This window comes from Lissotriton helveticus, chromosome 5_1, assembly GCF_964261635.1.
Source record: "Lissotriton helveticus chromosome 5_1, aLisHel1.1, whole genome shotgun sequence".
In the NCBI taxonomy this organism is placed as follows: Eukaryota; Metazoa; Chordata; class Amphibia; order Caudata; family Salamandridae; genus Lissotriton; species Lissotriton helveticus.
Window position 1 is genome coordinate 282344485 of NC_136065.1, and position 20742 is coordinate 282365226.

Here is a 20742-nt window from a genome sequence, read left to right on the forward strand (position 1 = left end):
TCTGGCTTGACTCTTAGAAGCTGTGCACAAGCCGAGCCCTGAAAATGTTAGCCATGTAAATCATACAACATACTTCACTTAAAATATATTAAAGTCTCTTCAAAATTCAAAAACATTTATCTCTTCAACATGTGGTAGCCTTCACATCAATAAGGCAAATTATAGCACTGCACCGAGAAGTACTTATTAAAAGTAATAGTCTTTAAATGTTAACTTAGAATCCTTCCTGTCCCTACCCCCTCTCTGGCAACAGTGGCACTAGTGAACTAAGAAGCAAGATGGTTGCCATGTGAACCATGTATGTGGCCCACATTCTTATAGACAGAGCAACATTATAGTCTATTAAATCAAACATAATAGGCTTTTGTGCAGCTGGTAATCTGATCTCAAGTATTTGAAGGTGCTTTCATATGTGATAGTGAATAAAAAGGAGGTTCGGTAAATTAAAATATCTGCCTAAGATCAGATAACGTTGGTTAAGCAGTAAAGCTTTGATTAATACAGGTTTTCTGGTTTCACTTGGTACAAATCAGCGACTAATTGGGTATAAATGTGTTTCTTCTTTTTGCCTCAAATGTTAATGCTTTGTTTTTATCTCTCAATGCGTGAGGGTAAAGCGTGGGCCGCAGGATGGAGCCACATGAAAGCTTCGCTCTCTGTGCAATCAACGTTTCAACGAGATCTCACGCTGAGCCATAAGCGGGCTGCTTGCACCCCTCTCCCTGACTCTGAGTTGAGTAGCAGCAGTTGACCAGCCGCAATGAAGAGAGATGCCCTGGAGCTCAGGATCTGGTTGTTGGCTTCACAACAGCATTCCCTTGACTAAATTCAATCTGCTGGCCCACTGCGGCAGATGGCCAAGCCATCAGCAAAGCATGAGGTCCAGCTGGGTCACAGAACCATCACTCTCCAGAGAATCGCTGGAAAGGCAGGGGCATTCTTATTCCTCCTCATCCAGTAGCACCATACATCTGTGGTCTAGAACGGGCCACAACCCTACGAGGGTTCCCTTTGCAGGATGGGAGGCATCAGAGGCATGGCACAGTGCCACCAGTCTGATCCATTGCAACAAAGATAGTGAGGGGAAACATCGTTTACAATGCGGGGATTACATCGCAATGCTATTACATCGCGGTTTTCACAACGCAAGTCGTTACAACAACTTGCGCTGGATGGCACTCTAGGACAAGGAATAGTATAATTTACTATCCAACACCTTCCCAACTATATGTAGACTGGAGTTTAAATAGTAAATTATGCTAATCCTAAATCCAGCACCCTCCAAAGCAAGTCGTTGTAACGACTTGCATTGTAAAACCCGCGATGTAAATGTATGCGTTGTAATGTCATACATCCATAGTGAGCATATAGGTATGGTATCATATCTCTACAGCATCATACCTCTCCACCATGATATCTCTCCCTCATTTACATCACGAAAGTACAAGGATTAAAGAAAGACTATCTCTGTAGGAGATGACAGAAGGATTGTGTGTTTCACAAAGCAGTGCCTTCTCGACGCTTTAGATTCCTCTTTAGTGTAGGCTTCGACCAGCAGTGCCTTTTCATTCAGTGGTTTAGCACCTCCACCAAACACACATAAGGTGATGCATAAGTCTAACCACTGGCAATCGCTCAGGGTAGCTGTCCAGCACATTATTCTTTTGCGCACCAAGCCACCCCAGTTTGGGCCATGCCATATGGAACTCAGTCTTAACCCTCCTCCAATAGGACCAGTCCAGCCGAACTGCCAGGACAGGTCCTCCATGAAGCGGAACACAAGAAACCCAAGACTGGTTTCACCCTGATTGGGGTTTATCACACTCCTGCAGCTTGGTTCCAGTGGTACGGTGAGCACATCTGGGCATACCCTCGCCACATAGGGTATGACAGTAAACACACAAAGGAGAAGGGTTGGTATTGAATTGCATAAGGCAGGCCTTTGTCTGAAGTGGCATGATCGGTGAACTACGATGCACTAGAACGTGTCCTCAAGCAATTGCCAGTGGCTGAGATTAATTAGAGCATTTCAGTTGTCATCTTGTTGTTGTTGCAGTTGATCCCCTAAGTGCGACTACTCTGTGTGTCATCGGACTCAGCTACATCCTACTAACGAGCCCCAAGTAGGGCAAAACTGTTCTGGGGCTGCTTGTGGTCTCTTCTGGAGGTGATTTTGCCAGACAGTTCAGGACAGATTATTCCCTTGAGGAGCAGGGTTGGTACTGATCTGCATAATGCTGGCCTTTGTCTAGAGTGACATTGTAGGTAAAAAAATGATGAACTGAAATGTGGCTTGGAGCAATTGCGAATAGATGAGACTAATTTGCGCATTTCGTCCATCACCTTGTTGCTTTTGCAGTTGACGGTCTAATTGTGATGACCATGCCCAGATGTGGGTCCCATGCTCACTGTGCCATAGGACTCAAACTGCACCATACTTATGAGCCCTAAATCGGCCAAACCTAGCCTGTGGTTGCTTGTGGTCTCTTCTAGAGTGGGGCTCATCTGGCTGTTCGCTAAAGGCTGTTTCCACGAGGAGCAGTGTTGGTACTGATTTCCATAAGGCAGGACTTTGCCTACAGTGGCATGGTGGACAAAAACAATGAACTGGAATGTGACCCAAATTAATTGCCAGTGGCTGAGAATTATTTGATAATTCCATCTATCACCCTGTTGTTGTTGGAGGATCTCCACCAGCAGTGCCTCCTATGTACTTTTAGATCTCTTCCAGCTGTGCCTTTTCTGCGCTTTAAGATCCGATGTTGTGTCACCCCCCTCCAACACTGCCTTCTCACTGCACTTAGGGTCACCCTCAGCAGTGCCATTTTGGCTCATTAGTATGCAAGCTAAAACCAGCCTCCTCCAGCAGTACCATCTCAGTGCTAGAGACCTTCAGAAGAGAAAGATTTGACCAACAGTGTCTTGCAAGATCTTCTTGTTGCTACTGGACCCCGGAAGGTTGGCCTTCTTGCAGTAAGGCTTTCTGGGTGCTTTACTTTGGAAGAATGTTTTAGCTTCCTCCAGCTATGTCTACAGTGCTTATTTTGTAAAAGAATAAGTGCTAGGGCAGAAGCTTTGCTCAGAAGCCCACACAGGTACTATTGACTATCAGCGATGCTGAAAACCATGACTGTCTAGTCTTAAGTCCATCTCATGCCTCTTTCATCCACCATCATACTCTCCCTGCCCATTTATGTCTCACTTACAGGTTCTTTTTCATCCCTGCTTTCTCCTTTTGTCAATCTTTTCCGGTATTTTTCTTTTCTCCTTCTTTCCCCTTTTCTGTTTTTCTCTCTCCCTTGTTTGGGATCAAAGTCAGATAAGTAAAAATAAGTGCCTTTCTCCAAACGTCTGTTGCGGTGGGCCCACCTGCATCCGTCGGCTCACAATAAGCACAGCCTGGCTTGTAGATACCAGCGCGGCTTGTAGATACCAGAGTTTAAGGACCACAGTAGCGTGGACATTTTCCAGCACCACTTTCTCATCACTTTCGAACCCTGCCTGCATGGGCTATGTCCAGCCATGCTGTCTCGTGCTTTTGAATCCCAGCAGTTGCAGCTTATCCAGCAGGGCTTTTCTATGCGCTAAAAGAGTCCACTGCTTTGAGCCCTTCCCAGAAGTGCCTCGTCACTGTTTTCTAGAAGTGCCTTCTCAGTGTAAAAGTATTTCAATACAGTGAGTCTCAGGGGTCCTCTTCACATTCTGCAGGGGTGGGCCTTCATTTTGTGTTACTACTGATCTGAGACTAGCACTTGGTTTGAATTTGAAGTAATTTACAAATGTTAGTATCTCAGCTCATAGGCCCAGTTCAGTGGCGTAACACATGCCCCTGTACCCCATGCAGCGTTGCGGGAAGTAGGGTGACCAACCGTCCGTAAATTGCACGGACCGTCCGTAATTTGGACCTCATGTCCGTTGTCCGTGAGGATCCCTTTTACGCTCGCCTTTTGTCCGTAATTTTAGCCATCACAGGGAGCAGCACTGCTACCCTGTGAGAGGTCTCAACCCCCTGATAGGGCCACCTCGCACTCCTCCTGTAGCACAAGAGCAGCCGAACCCACCCATTGTCATTCTGTATGCCGGGTATTTGCCACATACAGAATGTCAATGGGGCTGTCTGGGTGTTAAAGCATGTGGTGGCCTCCTCGTGCCTCAGTGTACAGCAGGGCATTCTGTAAGATAAAAGGTAAAATGCCCATGCTGCAACGTTAGAAAACAGTTTATATAAAGAAGCCTGTAAAACAAGTTCAAAGGAACGGGTTATCGTTCTTTCACTGTCTCATCATTTTAGAACGTAAGTATTTTCAAAATTATATTCAACAAAGCCATGGTTGCTGCTTTTTTATTTTTAGGCAACTAACAACCATTGACAAAGCCAATAGTCCTGGCTTGGGATGCAATGACAGAAACAACATGATACCAGTCGGGCGGAACACTATGCTAAGCGCAGATTTTTAGCCGAGGTGTTTAAACCACGCCCTTAATTACATTGAACACCCCCTTTGAAGAGACCCCCCAGTTATTTTACACCACTTAAAGCACTGGAAACAACATCATGTCAGTCACCTCACATCCTTGCACTGTGCATCATGCATGACTCATGACTTCTACGTTTTCAGATTGCCTATGTGCAGGGGCATAATGAACTCTCCCCCACCCCACCCCAACCCTTGCTTTAGGAACTACAGAGAGGTGAAGTTCTTGATGGGCCTCTTCTGTCTGCAACTCTGCAGACAAAGACTCAGCTCATAATGTGAAAAGGTGGGTGAGTAAATAAGTGAAGGAATGTGTGAATGGCTGGATGGATTATGGAAAGGATGAATGAAAGGGTGAATGGATAGATCATGAAAGAAAGGATGGATGGATGACTGAATGAGTGGAAGTATGGATGAGATAAAAGGTAAATAGATGGATGTATGGGTGGAAGGATAGATGGATGGGTAAAAGGGTGGATGGTTTTGTGAAAGGATGGATGAGTGGAAGGGTAGATGATGGGTGAGTGAATGGTTGGATGGATGAGTGAAAGGATAGATGGATTGATGAATTGATAAGTGAAAAGGTGAATGGATAGATGGATGAGTGAAAGGGTGGATGTATGGATTGATGAGTGCGTGAAAGGGGGTAGGTGCACAAAAGAATGGATAGATGAGTGAAGAAGTGAAAGGGTGCGAGAATGGATGGATGCATGAGTGAAAGGATGGATGAATAATAGGATCAATGGATAGATTTATAAATGGATGAGTAGATAGATGGGTGGGTGGGTGGTTGGATGGATGGATACGTGAAAGGGGGATGGAGAGAGAAAGGGAGAATGAATGACTGAAAGGGTGAATGGGTGGAAGGCTAAGTGGCTGGGTGGATGGATGAGTAAGTAAAAAGGATGGCTGGATGGATGAGTGAATAGATGGATGGGCAGAAGAGTGGATGGATGACTGTACGAATAGATGGGGTAAAAGGGTAAATGGCTGGATGGATGAGTGAATAGATGGATGGGCAGAAGAGTGGATGGATGACTGTACGGATGGATGGGGTAAAAGGGTGGGTAGATGAATAGTGGCGTCACTAGGGGGGTGCGGGTGTTGACACCAACACATGGAGTGAAACCAATCTGCACTGCAGCCTCACCTCTGCTCTCACCTTTACTGACGCTCCCTGTCCAAGCTTGTTCCTCCTGCTGTTCACACTCGCCAGCGTCTCGCAGGAGATCTGCAATGCTTGACTGCAATTTTCTTTGCTCACAGGGCAACTCTATAGCAGCCTAGCTCATCTGAGGGTGCATGGTTTCCTATTTTTCAGTATCTTGCACAGTCTTCAGTTTTCCAGTGAACCAGTTCCAAATTTCAGCTTGCTCTTCACTACAGTGCCACATGTTGCTCGCACTCTTGTTTATACAAATCCAGGGAAGACAGATGGAGTAAGAGAGAGAGGGAGACATAGGGAGCTACCGGGAGTAATACAGAGAGAGAGGGAGACAGAGGGAGTAAGACAAGGCAAGAGGGAGACCAAGGGAGCTAGAGGGAGTAAGACAGAGAGAGAGGGAGCTAGACAGAGAGAGGGGGCTAGAGGGAGTAAGACAGAGAGAGAGGGAGCTAGACAGAGAGAGGGGGCTAGAGGGAGTAAGACAGAGAGAGAGGGAGCTAGAGGGAGCAAGACATAGAGAGAGGGAGCTAGACAGAGAGAGGGGGCTAGAGGGAGTAAGACAGAGAGAGAGGGAGCTAGAGGGAGCAAGACATAGAGAGAGGGAGCTAGAGGAAGTAAGACATAGAGAGAGGGAGCTAGAGGGAGTAAGACAGAGAGAGGGAGCTAGAGAGAGCAAGACAGAGAGAGAGGGAGCAAGAGGGAGTAACAAAGAGAGAGAGGGAGCCAGAGAGAGTAAGACAGAGTGAGGGGGAGATAAAGGGAGTAAGACAGAGAGAGAGAGAGGGAGCTAGAGGGAGTAAGACAGAGAGAGCGAGAGAGCTAGAGTGAGAAAGACAGAGAGAGAGAGTGAGGTTCTGTGAATTCTGAACCCGTGGGTTCCATTTTGTGTATGGCAGCCATTTTGTGGTTGCCCTCACATAGGCCGATGATTGTGGCTGAACTAGTCTATTTAAGGACATGTACACCTTAGCTCGAGTTCGTGCTGACTCCTGTTTGACCTGAGTGAACTGACCCTGTTGCCTGAAGCTGACCTTGTTAAACCAGTTCCTGCCCTTTAGCTGATCAAGATTAAGGATCAGAGCACAGGACATCATAAAGTTTCACTGTACACAAACATGCCTTATCCTACTTCTATCTGTTTCTGTTCCTTCTTTTATGGTCTGTTTATGATATGGGTTGTGGTCCTTTTATTATGGGTTTGTCCGGCTTGTGTAAGAAGGAATGTTAGGTATTTTGCATGCTTGCAAAAGCTAGGACTGCCCCTTACTTGTATGCTGAAGTTTGTAACCCTAAGCCTATAAAAGGCCTCTGTTTTCTGTATTCTTCAGACTGCCTCATTCAGTTGCTACGACTCCTGTGTGACGTAGTTTCACTTAATAAAGATGTCTTTTCATATTGCAGCTTCTGTGCCAAGTTCTTCTTTCTATTAGTAAGTATTCCCTGAGAATGAAGATTACATTTCTTCAAGGGAGCTAGAGTGAGAAAGACAGAGAGAGAGGGAGCTAGAGGGAGTAAGACAGAGAGAGGGAGACAGAGGGAGCTAGAGGAAGTAAGACAGAGAGAGAGGGAGCTAGACAGAGAGAGGGAGCTAGAGGGAGTAAGATAGAGAGAGGGGGGGCTAGAGAGAGCAAGACAGAGAGAGGGAGCTAGAGGGAATAAGAGAGAGGGAGTTAGAGGGAGCAAGACAGAGAGAGAGGGAGCTAGAGGGAGTAAGACAGAGAGAGAGGGAGCTAGAGGGAGTAATACAGAGAGAGAGGGAGACAGAGGGAGCTAGAGGGAGTAAGAGAGAGAGGGAGCTAGACAGAGAGAGAGGGAGCTAGAGGGAGTAAGACAGAGAGAGAGGGAGCTAGGGGGAGCTAGACAGAGAGAGGGAGCTAGAGGGAGTAAGACAGAGAGAGAGGGAGCTAGAGGGAGCAAGACAGAGAGAGAGGGAGCTAGACAGAGAGAGAGATAGCTAGAGGGAGTAAGATAGAGAGAGAGGGAGCTAAAGGGAGGAAGACAGAGAGAGAGGGAGCTAGAGGGAGTAAGAGAGAGACAGGGAGCAAGGCAGAGAGAGGGAGCTAGAGGGAGTAAGACAGAGAGAGGGAGACAGAGGGAGCTAGAGGAAGTAAGACAGAGAGAGAGGGAGCTAGACAGAGAGAGGGAGCTAGATGGAGTAAGAAAGAGAGAGGGGGGCTAGAGAGAGCAAGACAGAGAGAGGGAGCTAGAGGGAATAAGAGAGAGGGAGTTAGAGGGAGCAAGACAGAGAGAGAGGGAGCTAGAGGGAGTAAGACAGAGAGAGAGGGAGCTAGAGGGAGTAAGACAGAGAGAGGGAGACAGAGGGAGCTAGAGGGAGTAAGAGAGAGAGGGAGCTAGACAGAGAGAGAGGGAGCTAGAGGGAGTAAGAAAGAGAGAGAGGGAGCTAGGGGGAGCTAAACAGAGAGAGGGAGTAAGACAGAGAGAGAGGGAGACAGAGGGAGCTAGAGGGAGCAAGACAGAGAGAGAGGGAGCTAGACAGAGAGAAAGAGCTAGAGGGAGTAAGATAGAGAGAGAGGGAGCTAAAGGGAGGACGACAGAGAGAGAGGGAGCTAGAGGGAGTAAGAGAGAGACAGGGAGCTAGAGGGAGGAAGACAGAGAGAGGGAGCTAGAGGGAGTACGACAGAGAGAGAGGGAGCTAGAGGGAGTAAGACAGAGAGAGAGGGAGCTAGAGGGAGTAAGACAGAGAGAGAGTGAGACAGGGGGAGCTAGAGGGAGCAAGAGAGAGGGAGCTAGAGGGAGCTAGACAGAGAGAGGGAGCTAGAGGGAGTAAGACAGAGAGAGAGGGAGCTAGAGAGAGTAAGACAGAGAGAGAGACAGAGGGAGCTAGAGGGAGTAAGACAGAGAGAGAGGGAGCAAGACAGAGAGAGTGAGCTAGAGGGAGTAAGATAGAGAGAGAGGGAGCTAGAGGGAGCTAGAGCGAGCAAGACAGAGAGAGAGGGAGCTAGAGGGAGTAAGAGAGAGAGAGGGGGCTAGAGGGAGCAAGACAGAGAGAGGGAGCAAGAGGGACTAAGACGGAGAGAGAGGGAGCTAGAGGGAGTAAGACAAAGAGAGAGGGAGCTAGACGGAGCAAGACAGTGAGAGAGGGAGATAGAGGGAGCAAGACAGGGAGGGAGCTAGAGGGAGTAGGAGAGAGGGAGCTAGAGGTGTTGAAAATGGCGATGTATATGCACATAAGCGGCGTTCATTTGTGTTCACTGTACCCCTTGTTGTATGCAGAACGGATATCGCGAAACACTGACTGTGTTATCCCGCCAGCATAGACCCATGCACACACGTACATGACAGCCATTTTAGGCTCCATGGCCTCTCTGCCCGTTTGTTAAACCCCCGGCACCCCTCCCTGCGCGCACTGCTCATGCATCGGCCATAAGACCCTCTCCGTCTGCGTGACCCTGCTCTAGAAGTAACACTCCTGCTTGACCCACACCCCCCCATTTCTTCCCAAGAACACCCTTCCCCTCTGCTGACGAGCCCCCCAGCTGCACTTGGCCTTTCGACCCGGTCCCAAGTCCTAAGACCAAGCCTCGTGGATGTACACCCCCCTTTTTCCCTGCCCAGCATAACAAAACCGTTATACGCCAGCCGAAGTGCCCGATCTTATCGCCTGCCTAACCTTTGATCTGATCATCCCCTCCTGCCCTCGTGTCCTGTAGGAATGTCCGGCTGAGAGATCACAATCCCTTGTTACATTCAGGAGGGGAGGATGACATCTGAGCGACTGGTATGGGAATAGGCCTGAAGCTGGGATTCCAAGCATGCTTTTTCCTACTTCAAAGCGTCTTTATTGCAATAAGGAATGTTTGTGCATCATAAACATGTGTATAAAAGACGAAGCCTCAGAGAAACTTTTTAGAGCTCCTCCTGAAGACACTATGCGAGTGTCTGAAATGACAGGCTCTCCTCATGAGAAATAAAACTCTGTTCTTGTTTTCCTGCCTCCAGCGCCCGTCTCTTTATTTGGTAATTGTTCAAGATGGGAACTAAGAGGCGTCTTGCGCCAGCAGCCTGGGCATCAGGTGCGTTATGGGCTGACTTTTCCACAATTGGCGCCCAACGCAGGGCCCATCAGCGACATAAGGTCCGGTAAGAGAGGTCCAGACGATGGGGTGAACATCTAAACGATTGGAGTATACCTGCCTTGAGAGGGCCCTCGTCCGGCTGCCGATTGAATGAACTTCACCGATTCCGAACGGACCTCTCTCAAGTGACCTACTGTCCTGACTGGAATCCCACAGGAATGCTGCGGTAAAAACATGGAGAAAGAGAACGATCGGGCGCTGGAAAAGGGAAGGCGAAGAATTGCCCATACGGTCCGGTCCGGGTAAGGTTAAGTAGGACATCTTTACGTCCGATTGGTAGGATGGCTTTATCCATCTGATTGATTGATTGATTGTACTTGAAGTATTGGTTCTCTTTGAGACATTTTCTATTTGCAAACAGCGATGAATAGGAACGTTCCTCTCTCTTTGCAAATAGTTAAGGATAGGTAATGCAGACGTTTGTCCCCCATTGCAATCCGTCATGCCTATCTTTCTCCCCACTGATTGTTTGTTATCGATTTTTATCGATTATTGCTCTTTGAGATATTCCCTGTCTACAAACAGGGAAGAATAGAAATATTCTGCCCCCTTTGCAGATAGTGAAGGATAGGTAATGCAGATTTTTGTCCCCGTTGTAATCCGTCATGCCTGTTTTTCTCCCCACTGATTGATTGATTGTCTGGACATTTATTGTCCAAGGAATAGTTCTTTTGAGGTATTCTCTGTTTGCAAATAACGTAGAAAAAATATTCTGTCTAATCTTTGCAAGTAGTGAGGGGTAGGTAAGGCGGACCTTTGTCCCCCGTTGTAATCTCTCGGGCCTATCTACTCCCCACTGATTGGTAAACTAGTTCCACCCGGACCATTTATTAGAGGTAGGTCATCTGGCTCGACCAGAGGGCACCCCTAATAAAAAGGACATATGCAACAATAGCGAAGTAATCACCGTATCCTGTTAACAGAAACTTTAGCATGAAACACGCTAGAAAAAAAAAAAAAAAGAAAGAAATAAGAAAGCAAAATCAGTAGGCCACTGATGAGTCTTTGATTTCGCTACAAATAGGAAAACGTTAGAAATAGCTCACGATAAAATACATGATTTCGCTAGAAATAAGAAACGTTAGAAATAAGCCCGTAATAAGAAACATGAAAATGGTGAGAGAAGCCAAGCTTGACATCGCGACGGCCACAAGGCAACTAGGCTTCGCCACCCCTCACTGCTCCAAACATGTCTGTCCCACCGCCTGCCACGCCCCAATAACGGTAACATGAGATAGATACAAGTCAGCAGATACCTACCCCCATTCTAGAAACTCCCGAAGTGCAACAGGTTCGCGGCTACGCCCATCCGGAAGATGAGATCTTCGGCACGTGTAGGGCGGGTCCTGCTGCCAGCCGTCGGCCGGGGAGGTCGTCGCGTAAGGTGGGCCAGAAGAGGAGCCGAGGCCGACGGGATCCGGGCGTCCCCTCTTTTTTCTTCAATAATGGCTGCGACAACACGGGGGGGATGTCTTGCTCATGCCACCGACCCCCCCCCTCGCATCTCCTGGTCCAGCCACGGCTTGGTAGAAGCTCCCCGTTCGGCCCTGAAGCGGCGCCTTGCAGGCCACCAGGGGGGGGGGATGTCTTGCCTATGCCTCCGACCCCCCCCCCCTCATCGCCTGGTCCGGCCATCATGAATATTAGCGCCGAGAAAAACGGCGTGAGGTGCACTGGGAGGGAGAGGCGGCGCGAACGAGCCTCTCCCACCTCCCCAGGTGGAGGCCCCCAGTGGCACCCCCCAACGCTCCACTCACCCGACAAGGGTTCGCCCACTCGTAAAATGGCGATTCACCCTACAGGAGCGGGCCCGGCATGAAGGGATGGCCTGGTTGCTTGTTGATTAAGAAGTGAGTCCCACCATCATAAGTGTTTTCCTCGACTTTGAAGATTCTATAAGAGCCACGGGGGCCCCCGACCCCCGCGGACACCCTCGATGGGGAATGACTGCCATGATTGCCCACGGAACGATGAAAATGTAGCCGCGAGACGTCGGCGCTCCCATGCTGACGCCAGCCTCAGTTTGAATGACTAAAATACTGCAGAATACAGTTCGGATCAGTTCCAGTGAAAACCCAGTATGACCCGGTAGAAAAATTGTTGCCTCCCCCCCCCCGCCCCCCTTTTTGACTGATGGTTCATACTGCCGATCCTTTCTGTTGCCCTTTAACGGAACTCTTGGACTGCCGAAAGAGGCTCTGGGCCAACCACGAGTTGGCGGAGATTTTGACTATGCCTGGATCTGCCTGACTGCACCCAAAATGGCGCCGGTACAAATGAAACTTTCAACTCCTTGTTGTACCCCGATTGCTCAGCCTTGGTGTCATGAGATATGTATGTAGTTTTTAAACACATGGATTGATATAGGATGTGTACTGATTATATGTTCAGAAAATGAATTGATATGGGATGTGTACTGTCAGTTCGGACAATGAATTGATATGGGATGGGTACTGATTATGTGTTCGGACAATGAAGGACAATGAATTGACATGAGATGGGTACCGATTGAACATTCGGACAATGAATTGTTGTTAAGGTTTGGCGCATCATGATTATTGAAAGTTCGAATTTCAACACTTATGATACTCGCTCACACTGAAGTTTCAATATGATTTTATTGCACTTGTCGCACTTTTTATGAAATCAACGACCACCGACTCCATTAAGTTTTCCACTACTAAGTATCCCCACATGTACAGTTCCAGCCTGCTCCGTGGCCGGCCCACGAGGTTGTAGGCCCGTATTTGTACTCCGACATTTTTATTAAAGATTTTTTGGAAAAAGCAAACGTAGTTGTCACGCGTACATTGGTAAGTTTCGAATAAATTACCACTATTTCCGATATAACTAAAATACAGGTGAAATGGCTCGGCTCGATTAGTTAAGGGTTAAAAAGTATAGTACGCAGAAATATTGCAAATATGAACGGTCCAGGTTTTTGTTGTATGTGGTTTCTCATTTTTGTACAGCCTAAAGCAACCGCTAAAAGATCCTGGTATTTAGCCTATACTTTATATGCTACCTGTATCAGGAAAATTGTTTTAAAAATGCCCCTAAGTTGCCCCGAAGGCGTGCCACCTGACCCCCCTAGTACGAACGACAACGACTCCGTACCACTGTAGGTTATCCCTTTTCCTCAAAGGAGAACACGAGCTCGCCTCCCCCCCACTTTGCACTGACTGCCCTTTGTTCTGACCACCCCCCTGCACACGATCCGTAATACCACACTTGGGCGACCTATGCTGTCCACAGGCTTCCGATAATTATCTCTCCCACACTAAGCGGTCCACCTGGGCTTAAATGCCGAGTTGGCAGGGACTGCATTCCGTGGAGATAGGCCGAGTATGTAGTAAGTAAAAGCCTTTTCGGGTTTATGCGCGTTAATGTGTTTTTAAATGCTGCCCCCGCCCCCCTTCTTTTTCCCTCTTTCTGCAGGTCACATCGGAACGTCGATTAAAAGTACGAAAAAAAAATGATGATCTAGCGGACGAAGAGATGGGAAAAAGGGGTTTGATTATGGTGCCTACACATGACGTGCGAGCAATGACTAATTCTCTCCCTAAACTTAGCGCTTGGGGGGACAGCCTGAAGCGGAAACTACAAAATATGACTTCGCTTGGCACCCTGAATAGTACAACCAAAAATGACGTGCGCTAATGAATAAGCATCCTACATTTAACTAAATAGGGAAAGTTTAAGGAATATTTTGAGGTGAGGTTTACATTTAAAATCCACTACATCCTTTTCGCACCCTCATAGACATGAAACTCAAAGCTACCCCATTGTTCTCCCAACTGACACCCACTGTTGCCTCAGCCTGGAAACACATTAGCCCGATCAGGTTAGTTCTTGACCAATTGCCAAAGGCATAAGTGTGTACAACCAAAGCCACCAGTAAAGGCAGCCGACGATAAAAGAGAAGAAAAAGGTAAAAAGAGCTTAGGATGCTAAGGATGCACAGCATACAGGAAGAGATCATTATGGCCAATAACTGTTCTATGTTTTGTCTTGGATTTTTGTATATAGTACATGTACTGTCTCCCTCACCTGAGTGAGTGTGTATGTAATGTATAGATCTACGTCATCCCTCTGCCTGTGTTTCCGTATTACTTAACCCCTGCTGTTCTGTGTTGTGTGTGCACTGAATGGCCCATTATTGTACACGTTTCTCTCTCTCTCTCTCTCCATGTCATACGTGTACCAAATGGTTCGTTTAGAGTGCGGGCGACTCTCTCTCTCTCTCTGAGGGTCCCCCTGTTCCCTCCTCCCTTGTGTGGTAGCGTTGTGCCCCACCGGCACAAACCTAATTGGGTCTCATCGAACACAAAGGTGTTCGGCAAAATTGACAGGAACTAAAACGATTGTAACTTGCCATATTACTACCTCTCCTTTCTGCAAAACGATAGAACCCGAGTTGGTAATGAAAGAAAGGACAGGTAAGACGACTGATGTCCCCTAAATTTGGCCTTTTTATAGGGGGACTATAACGTCAATGGTCTTCTGTTTTTCAGTTCGTTAGAAATGCAATTCCCAAATGCCCAGATTTCCTCACCCCTCTGCACTTATGTGCGGATGTCCCAAAGCGTCCTCACTTCTCCCGATTGACCCCAGCTCCCTGTCCAAAGAGTCCTCGCTTCTCCCGATTGACCCCAGCTCCATATCAGCTACCCCCGAAGCGTAATTGATGACTTTGATTAACGGTCACTCCCCAAGAAAAGCATGTTTAACATCTGCCCCCCTCTCATGATGATAACGCCCCTGCTTGCAAGAGTTAGCCGACCCCGAAGGGAAATGTAAGATTGTCAGTACTTGGGTTAAAAGGAAAAAGGGCGAGTCTCTACCTAAGGACTCGATTTCGAGTTTGATATAATACACTGTTGATAGGAGTCCGATTTCTCTCCACGTACGTCACGAATGAACGCCAAATAGGCTTACGAATTCAGTGGGAATGCCCTCCTACATACTCCATAAGTGATGACTTCTGACTGTGATCGATGAACATATCCCCCACCTACTTAGGATTGGGGACGGAATTGAGATGTATAAATGTCTTCTCCTGCCAGTTTTTCTAAAACTTGTTTTGTACTCATTCAAAGATACAATCACCGGAGGAGAGGAGCTGGACGTGACGCACAGCCTGGCCACAGATCATGAAGCACGTGTGACCTCGACCAAAGGTGGAGTCGCAGAGCAACGAGACGCGGGACGAGGCACCACTCTCAAACTCGGCAGATGAAGGAATGAAGGGCTGCCTTGAAGCCCTCGATTTGCTGGCCCACTCGGGCCTGAAGTCCCCGTCCCTTTTGAGCCCGACTGATGGGCCTGCCTGCTCGTCGCCCTTTGCTCCCTTGGTCCCTTGGTGTGTTCAAAGATCTGATCCCACTCCGCCCTCTCTTCCCTCGATTATTCAACAACATCACCCTTTTCGCATACCTTTTGACTCAGAAAAGAAGAGCAGCATTTAGATAGAATAAGGTTTGGCCACGGAAGAAGAAAGACACGCAGGTGCCCAGCATGAGGCACCCCTAAGAAGATCAGTTAGGAAACAGGACTGTGATCTAACAGCAGAGGACTGATCGCACCCTGCAACGCGTAAGGATGAATACGAGCTGGACCTATAGCTCCACCGCCGGTGCTCAACAGCGCCAACAAAAGAAGACGGACTCTGTTAAAAAGACATTGTGACGAAGACCCCCCTTCCTGAACTTTCTACCCACCCCTTGATTAATTGCTTGTATCGAACTGAATTCCTCCCTCAACAATTTTTGTATTGCTTTCAAAAAAGAAATGTTTCATCGGTCACTCATGTATTTAGTTTTCCAAAAGTCTCTTATAGCACTGACAAGACCCGAAAGTATAAGGGCACTTTTTACTGTATGTTGATGTCACCGGAGAGAAAGTCGGAACCTGATTCTATAATGTGTCGGAACATTTTTCTTGATTGACCCCGACTAGGTATTATGCCGATCTCTAGACTTGTATGAATAACCCAACAAATGTAAAAACATATGTACCGCATTCCGCCAATAGTATGGACTGTATAGAAATGAACTAGCTTATGTAAAAAAGCGGCGACTGTTGAAAATGGCGATGTATATGCACATAAGCGGCGTTCATTTGTGTTCACTGTACCCCTTGTTGTATGCAGAACGGATATCGCGAAACACTGACTGTGTTATCCCGCCAGCATAGACCGATGCACACACGTACACGACAGCCATTTTAGGCTCCATGGCCTCTCTGCCCATTTGTTAAACCCCCGGCACCCCTCCCTGCGCGCACTGCTCATGCATCGGCCATAAGACCCTCTCCCTCTGCGTGACCCTGCTCTAGAAGTAACACTCCTGCTTGACCCACACCCCCCATTTCTTCCCAAGAACACCTTTCCCCTCTGCTGACGAGCCCCCCCAGCTGCACTTGGCCTTTCGACCCGGTCCCAAGTCCTAAGACCAAGCCTCGTGGATGTACACCCCCCTTTTTCCCTGCCCAGCATAACAAAACCGTGATACGCCAGCCGAAGTGCCCGATCTTATCGCCTGCCTAACCTTTGATCTGATCATCCCCTCCTGCCCTCGTGTCCTGTAGGAATGTCCTGCTGAGAGATCACAATCCCTTATTACATTCAGGAGGGGAGGATGACATCTGAGCGACTGGTATGGGAATAGGCCTGAAGCTGGGATTCCAAGCATGCTTTTTCCTACTTCAAAGCGTCTTTATTGCAATAAGGAATGTTTGTGCATCATAAACATGTGTATAAAAGACGAAGCCTCAGAGAAACTTTTTAGAGCTCCTCCTGAAGACACTATGCGAGTGTCTGAAATGACAGGCTCTCCTCATGAGAAATAAAACTCTGTTCTTGTTTTCCTGCCTCCAGCGCCCGTCTCTTTATTTGGTAATTGTTCAAGATGGGAACTAAGAGGCGTCTTGCGCCAGCAGCCTGGGCATCAGGTGCGTTATGGGCTGACTTTTCCACAGAGGGAGCTAGAGGGAGTAAGACAGCGAGAGAGGGAGCTAGAGGGGGTAAGACAGAGAGAGAGGGAGCTAGAGGGAGTAAGACAGAGAGGGAGACAGAGGGAGCTAGAGGGAGTAAGACAGGGAGAGAGGGAGCTAGAGGGAGTAAGACAGAGAGAGGGAGACAGAGGGAGCTAGAGGGAGCAATACAGAGAGAGGGAGATAGAAAGAGAGAGGGAGCTAGAGGGAGTAAGACAGAGAGAGAGTGAGCTAGAGGGCGCTAGACAGAGAGAGGGAGCTAGAGGGAGTAAGAGAGAGAGAGGGAGCTAGAGGGAGCAAGACAGAGATAGAGGGGGCTAGAGGGAGTAAGAGAGAGAGAGGGAGCTAGAGGGAGTAAGAGAGAGGGGGCCAGATCGAGTAAGACAGAGAGAGAGGGAGCTGGAGGGAGCAAGGCATAGAGAGAGGGTGCTAGAGGAAGTAAGACATAGAGAGAGGGAGCTAGAGGGAGTAAGACAGAGAGAGAGTGAGCTAGAGGGCGCTAGACAGAGAGAGGGAGCTAGAGGGAGTAAGAGAGAGAGGGGGAGCTAGAGGGAGCAAGGCAGAGATAGAGGGGGCTAGAGGGAGGGAGTAAGAGATAGAGGGAGCTCGAGAGAGCAAGACATAAAGAGAGGGTGCTGGAGGAAGTAAGACATAGAGAGAGGGAGCTAGAGTGAGTAAGACAGAGAGAGAGGGAGCTAGACAGAGAGGGGGAGCTAGAGGGAGTAAGATAGAGAGATAGGGAGCTAGAGGGAGCTAGAGCGAGCAAGACAGAGAGAGAGGGAGCTAGAGGGAGTAAGAGAGAGAGAGAGGGAGCTAGAGGGAGCAAGAAAGAGAGAGGGAGCTAGAGGGACTAAGACAGAGAGAGAGGGAGCTAGAGGGAGTAAGACAAAGAGAGAGGGAGCTAGACGTATCAAGACAGAGAGAGAGGGAGCTAGAGGGCGCTAGACAGAGAGAGGGAGCTAGAGGGAGTAAGAGAGAGAGAGGGAGCTAGAGGGAGCAAGACAGAGTGAGAGGGAGCTAGAGGGAGTAAGACAGAGATAGAGGGGGCTAGAGGGAGTAAGAGAGAGAGAGGGAGCTCGAGGGAGTAAGAGAGAGGGGGGCTAGAGGGAGTAAGACAGAGAGAGAGGGATCTAGAGGGAGCAAGACATAGAGAGAGGGAGCTAGAGGAAGTAAGACATAGAGAGAGGGAGCTAGAGAGAGCAAGACAGAGAGAGAGGGATCTAGAGGGAGTAAGAGAGAGAGAGAGGGAGCTAGAGGGAGTAAGAGAGAGAGCGGGGGCTAGAGGGAGTAAGACAGAGTGAGAGAGCTAGAGGGAGTAAGACAGAGAGAGGGGAGCTAGAGGGAGTAAGACAGAGAGAGAGGGAGCTAGAAGGAGTAAGAGAGGGAGAGAGGGAGTTAGAGGGAGCAAGACAGAGGGAGGGAGCTAGAGGGAGTAAGACAGAGGGAGAGGGAGCTAGAGGGAGTAAGACAGAGAGAGAGGGAGACAGAGGGAGCTAGAGGGAGTAAGACAGGGAGAGAGGGAGCTAGACAGAGAGAGGGGGCTAGAGGGATTAAGATAGAGAGAGAGGGAGCTAGAGGGAGCAAGACAGAGGGAGAGGGAGCTATAGGGGGTAGGAGAGAGAGAGAGGGAGCTAGAGGGAGCTAGACAGAGAGAGGGAGCTAGAGGGAGTAAGACAGAGAGAGAGAACTAGAGCAGGTAAGACAGAGAGAGAGGGAGCTAGAGGGAGTAAGACAGAGAGAGGGAGCTAGACAGGGAGAGGGAGCTAGAGGGAGTAAGACAGAGAGAGAGTGAGCTAGAGGGCACTAGACTGAGAGAGGGAGCTAGAGGGAGTAAGAGAGAGAGAGGGAGCTAGAGGGAGCAAGACAGAGTGAGAGGGAGCTAGAGGGAGTAAGACAGAGAGAGAGAAAGAGCTAGAGGGATCAAGATATAGAGAGAGGGGGCTAGAGGGAGTAAGAGAGAGAGAGGGAGCTAGCGGGAGTAAGAGAGAGGGGCTAGAGGGAGTAAGACAGAGAGAGAGGAAGCTAGAGGGAGTAAGACAGAGAGAGGGGGCTAGAGGGAGCAAGACAGAGTGAGAGGGAGCTAGAGGGAGTAAGACAGAGATAGAGGGGGCTAGAGGGAGTAAGAGAGAGAGAGGGAGCTAGAGGAAGTAAGACATAGAGAGAGGGAGCTAGAGAGAGCCAGACAGAGAGAGAGGGAGCTAGAGGGAGTAAGAGAGAGAGAGAGGGAGCTAGAGGGAGTAAGAGAGAGAGCGGGGGCTAGAGGGAGTAAGACAGAGTGAGAGAGCTAGAGGGAGTAAGACAGAGAGAGGGGAGCTAGAGGGAGTAAGACAGAGAGAGAGGGAGCTAGAAGGAGTAAGAGAGGGAGAGAGGGAGTTAGAGGGAGCAAGACAGAGGGAGGGAGCTAGAGGGAGTAAGACAGAGGGAGAGGGAGCTAGAGGGAGTAAGACAGAGAGAGAGGGAGACAGAGGGAGCTAGAGGGAGTAAGACAGAGAGAGGGAGCTAGAGGGAGTACGACAGAGAGAGGGAGCTAGAGGAGTAAGACAGAGAGAGAGAGGGAGCTAGAGGGAATAAGACAGAGAGGGAGACAGAGGGAGCTAGAGGGAGTAAGACAGGGAGAGAGGGAGCTAGACAGAGAGAGGGGGCTAGAGGGATTAAGATAGAGAGAGAGGGAGCTAGAGGGAGCAAGACAGAGGGAGAGGGAGCTATAGGGGGTAGGAGAGAGAGAGAGGGAGCTAGAGGGAGCTAGACAGAGAGAGGGAGCTAGAGGGAGTAAGACAGAGAGAGAGAACTAGAGCAGGTAAGACAGAGAGAGAGGGAGCTAGAGGGAGTAAGACAGAGAGAGGGAGCTAGACAGGGAGAGGGAGCTAGAGGGAGTAAGACAGAGAGAGAGTGAGCTAGAGGGCACTAGACTGAGAGAGGGAGCTAGAGGGAGTAAGAGAGAGAGAGGGAGCTAGAGGGAGCAAGACAGAGTGAGAGGGAGCTAGAGGGAGTAAGACAGAGAGAGAGAAAGAGCTAGAGGGATCAAGATATAGAGAGAGGGGGCTAGAGGGAGTAAGAGAGAGAGAGGGAGCTAGCGGGAGTAAGAGAGAGGGGCTAGAGGGAGTAAGACAGAGAGAGAGGAAGCTAGAGGGAGTAAGACAGAGAGAGGGGGGGCGTGGCCAAGATGGCGTCGGAGTAGGACGCTTTTCCGTGCCTCTCCGGCGCCGATTCTTCACAGCAACTTATCGCTCGGTGTCACCGGCACAGATCGGGCCCCGGACTCTTGGCGGAGGTCTGTGAGGAGTGGCGGAGGGGTCCGGTGCAGCCAGCGGTGCGCGGCGCCGCGCTTGAAGGCGGGGAGAGCGGGGGAGTGGAGGGGCCTTGGGATCCCCGGCCTCGCGTGATCCGGAGGCCGGCCGGAAGTTCGGGCTCCCACGCCGGAAGAGGGGGCTCGCCCGCCGCCCACCCGAAGACCCTCCAGACACCGGCTGCCTGAAGCGCGCCGCGCACCCGGAGTAGAGCGGCGCTGTGTGTAGGAGGCCACCGGTGGTGTTTTCCGGGCCGGAGGTGAGGAGGGGGCCTGTGCTTGGAGGGGCGCGACGGCCCCAGTGTACCGGATCGGAGGAGCGGTGGAGGCCTGGGGCGCTTTCCGGGCGTTGCGCATCTCTGGGCCACGCAGAGGGGCCCGACAGCGGCCAGTGGAGTTGCACGCCGGCCTGGCAGGGGAGAGGAGCTGCAGGCCAGCAATCCGGGCGGGGAGTGTCCAGTGGAAGCAGGTTTGGCTTCCTGTGGCGCGGAGGAGCCCTGGGAACTGCAGCCGCCACCGCCGGCCTGGGAGGTGCATGGGTCAGAGGGAGCCGACCACCGGCCCGCAAGGCGAAGACATCTGGGGATTCGTGAGGCCTCGGGGGTGCAAGGCCCGGACCAGCAGTGATTGGGGCGGGATTGGAGGAGAGGCTGGGGGAGCACGTCTGGCCACGGAGAGTGGCGGCGCCATTTTGCCCGGATCGCTTGGGTGCCTCCTGCTGTTGTT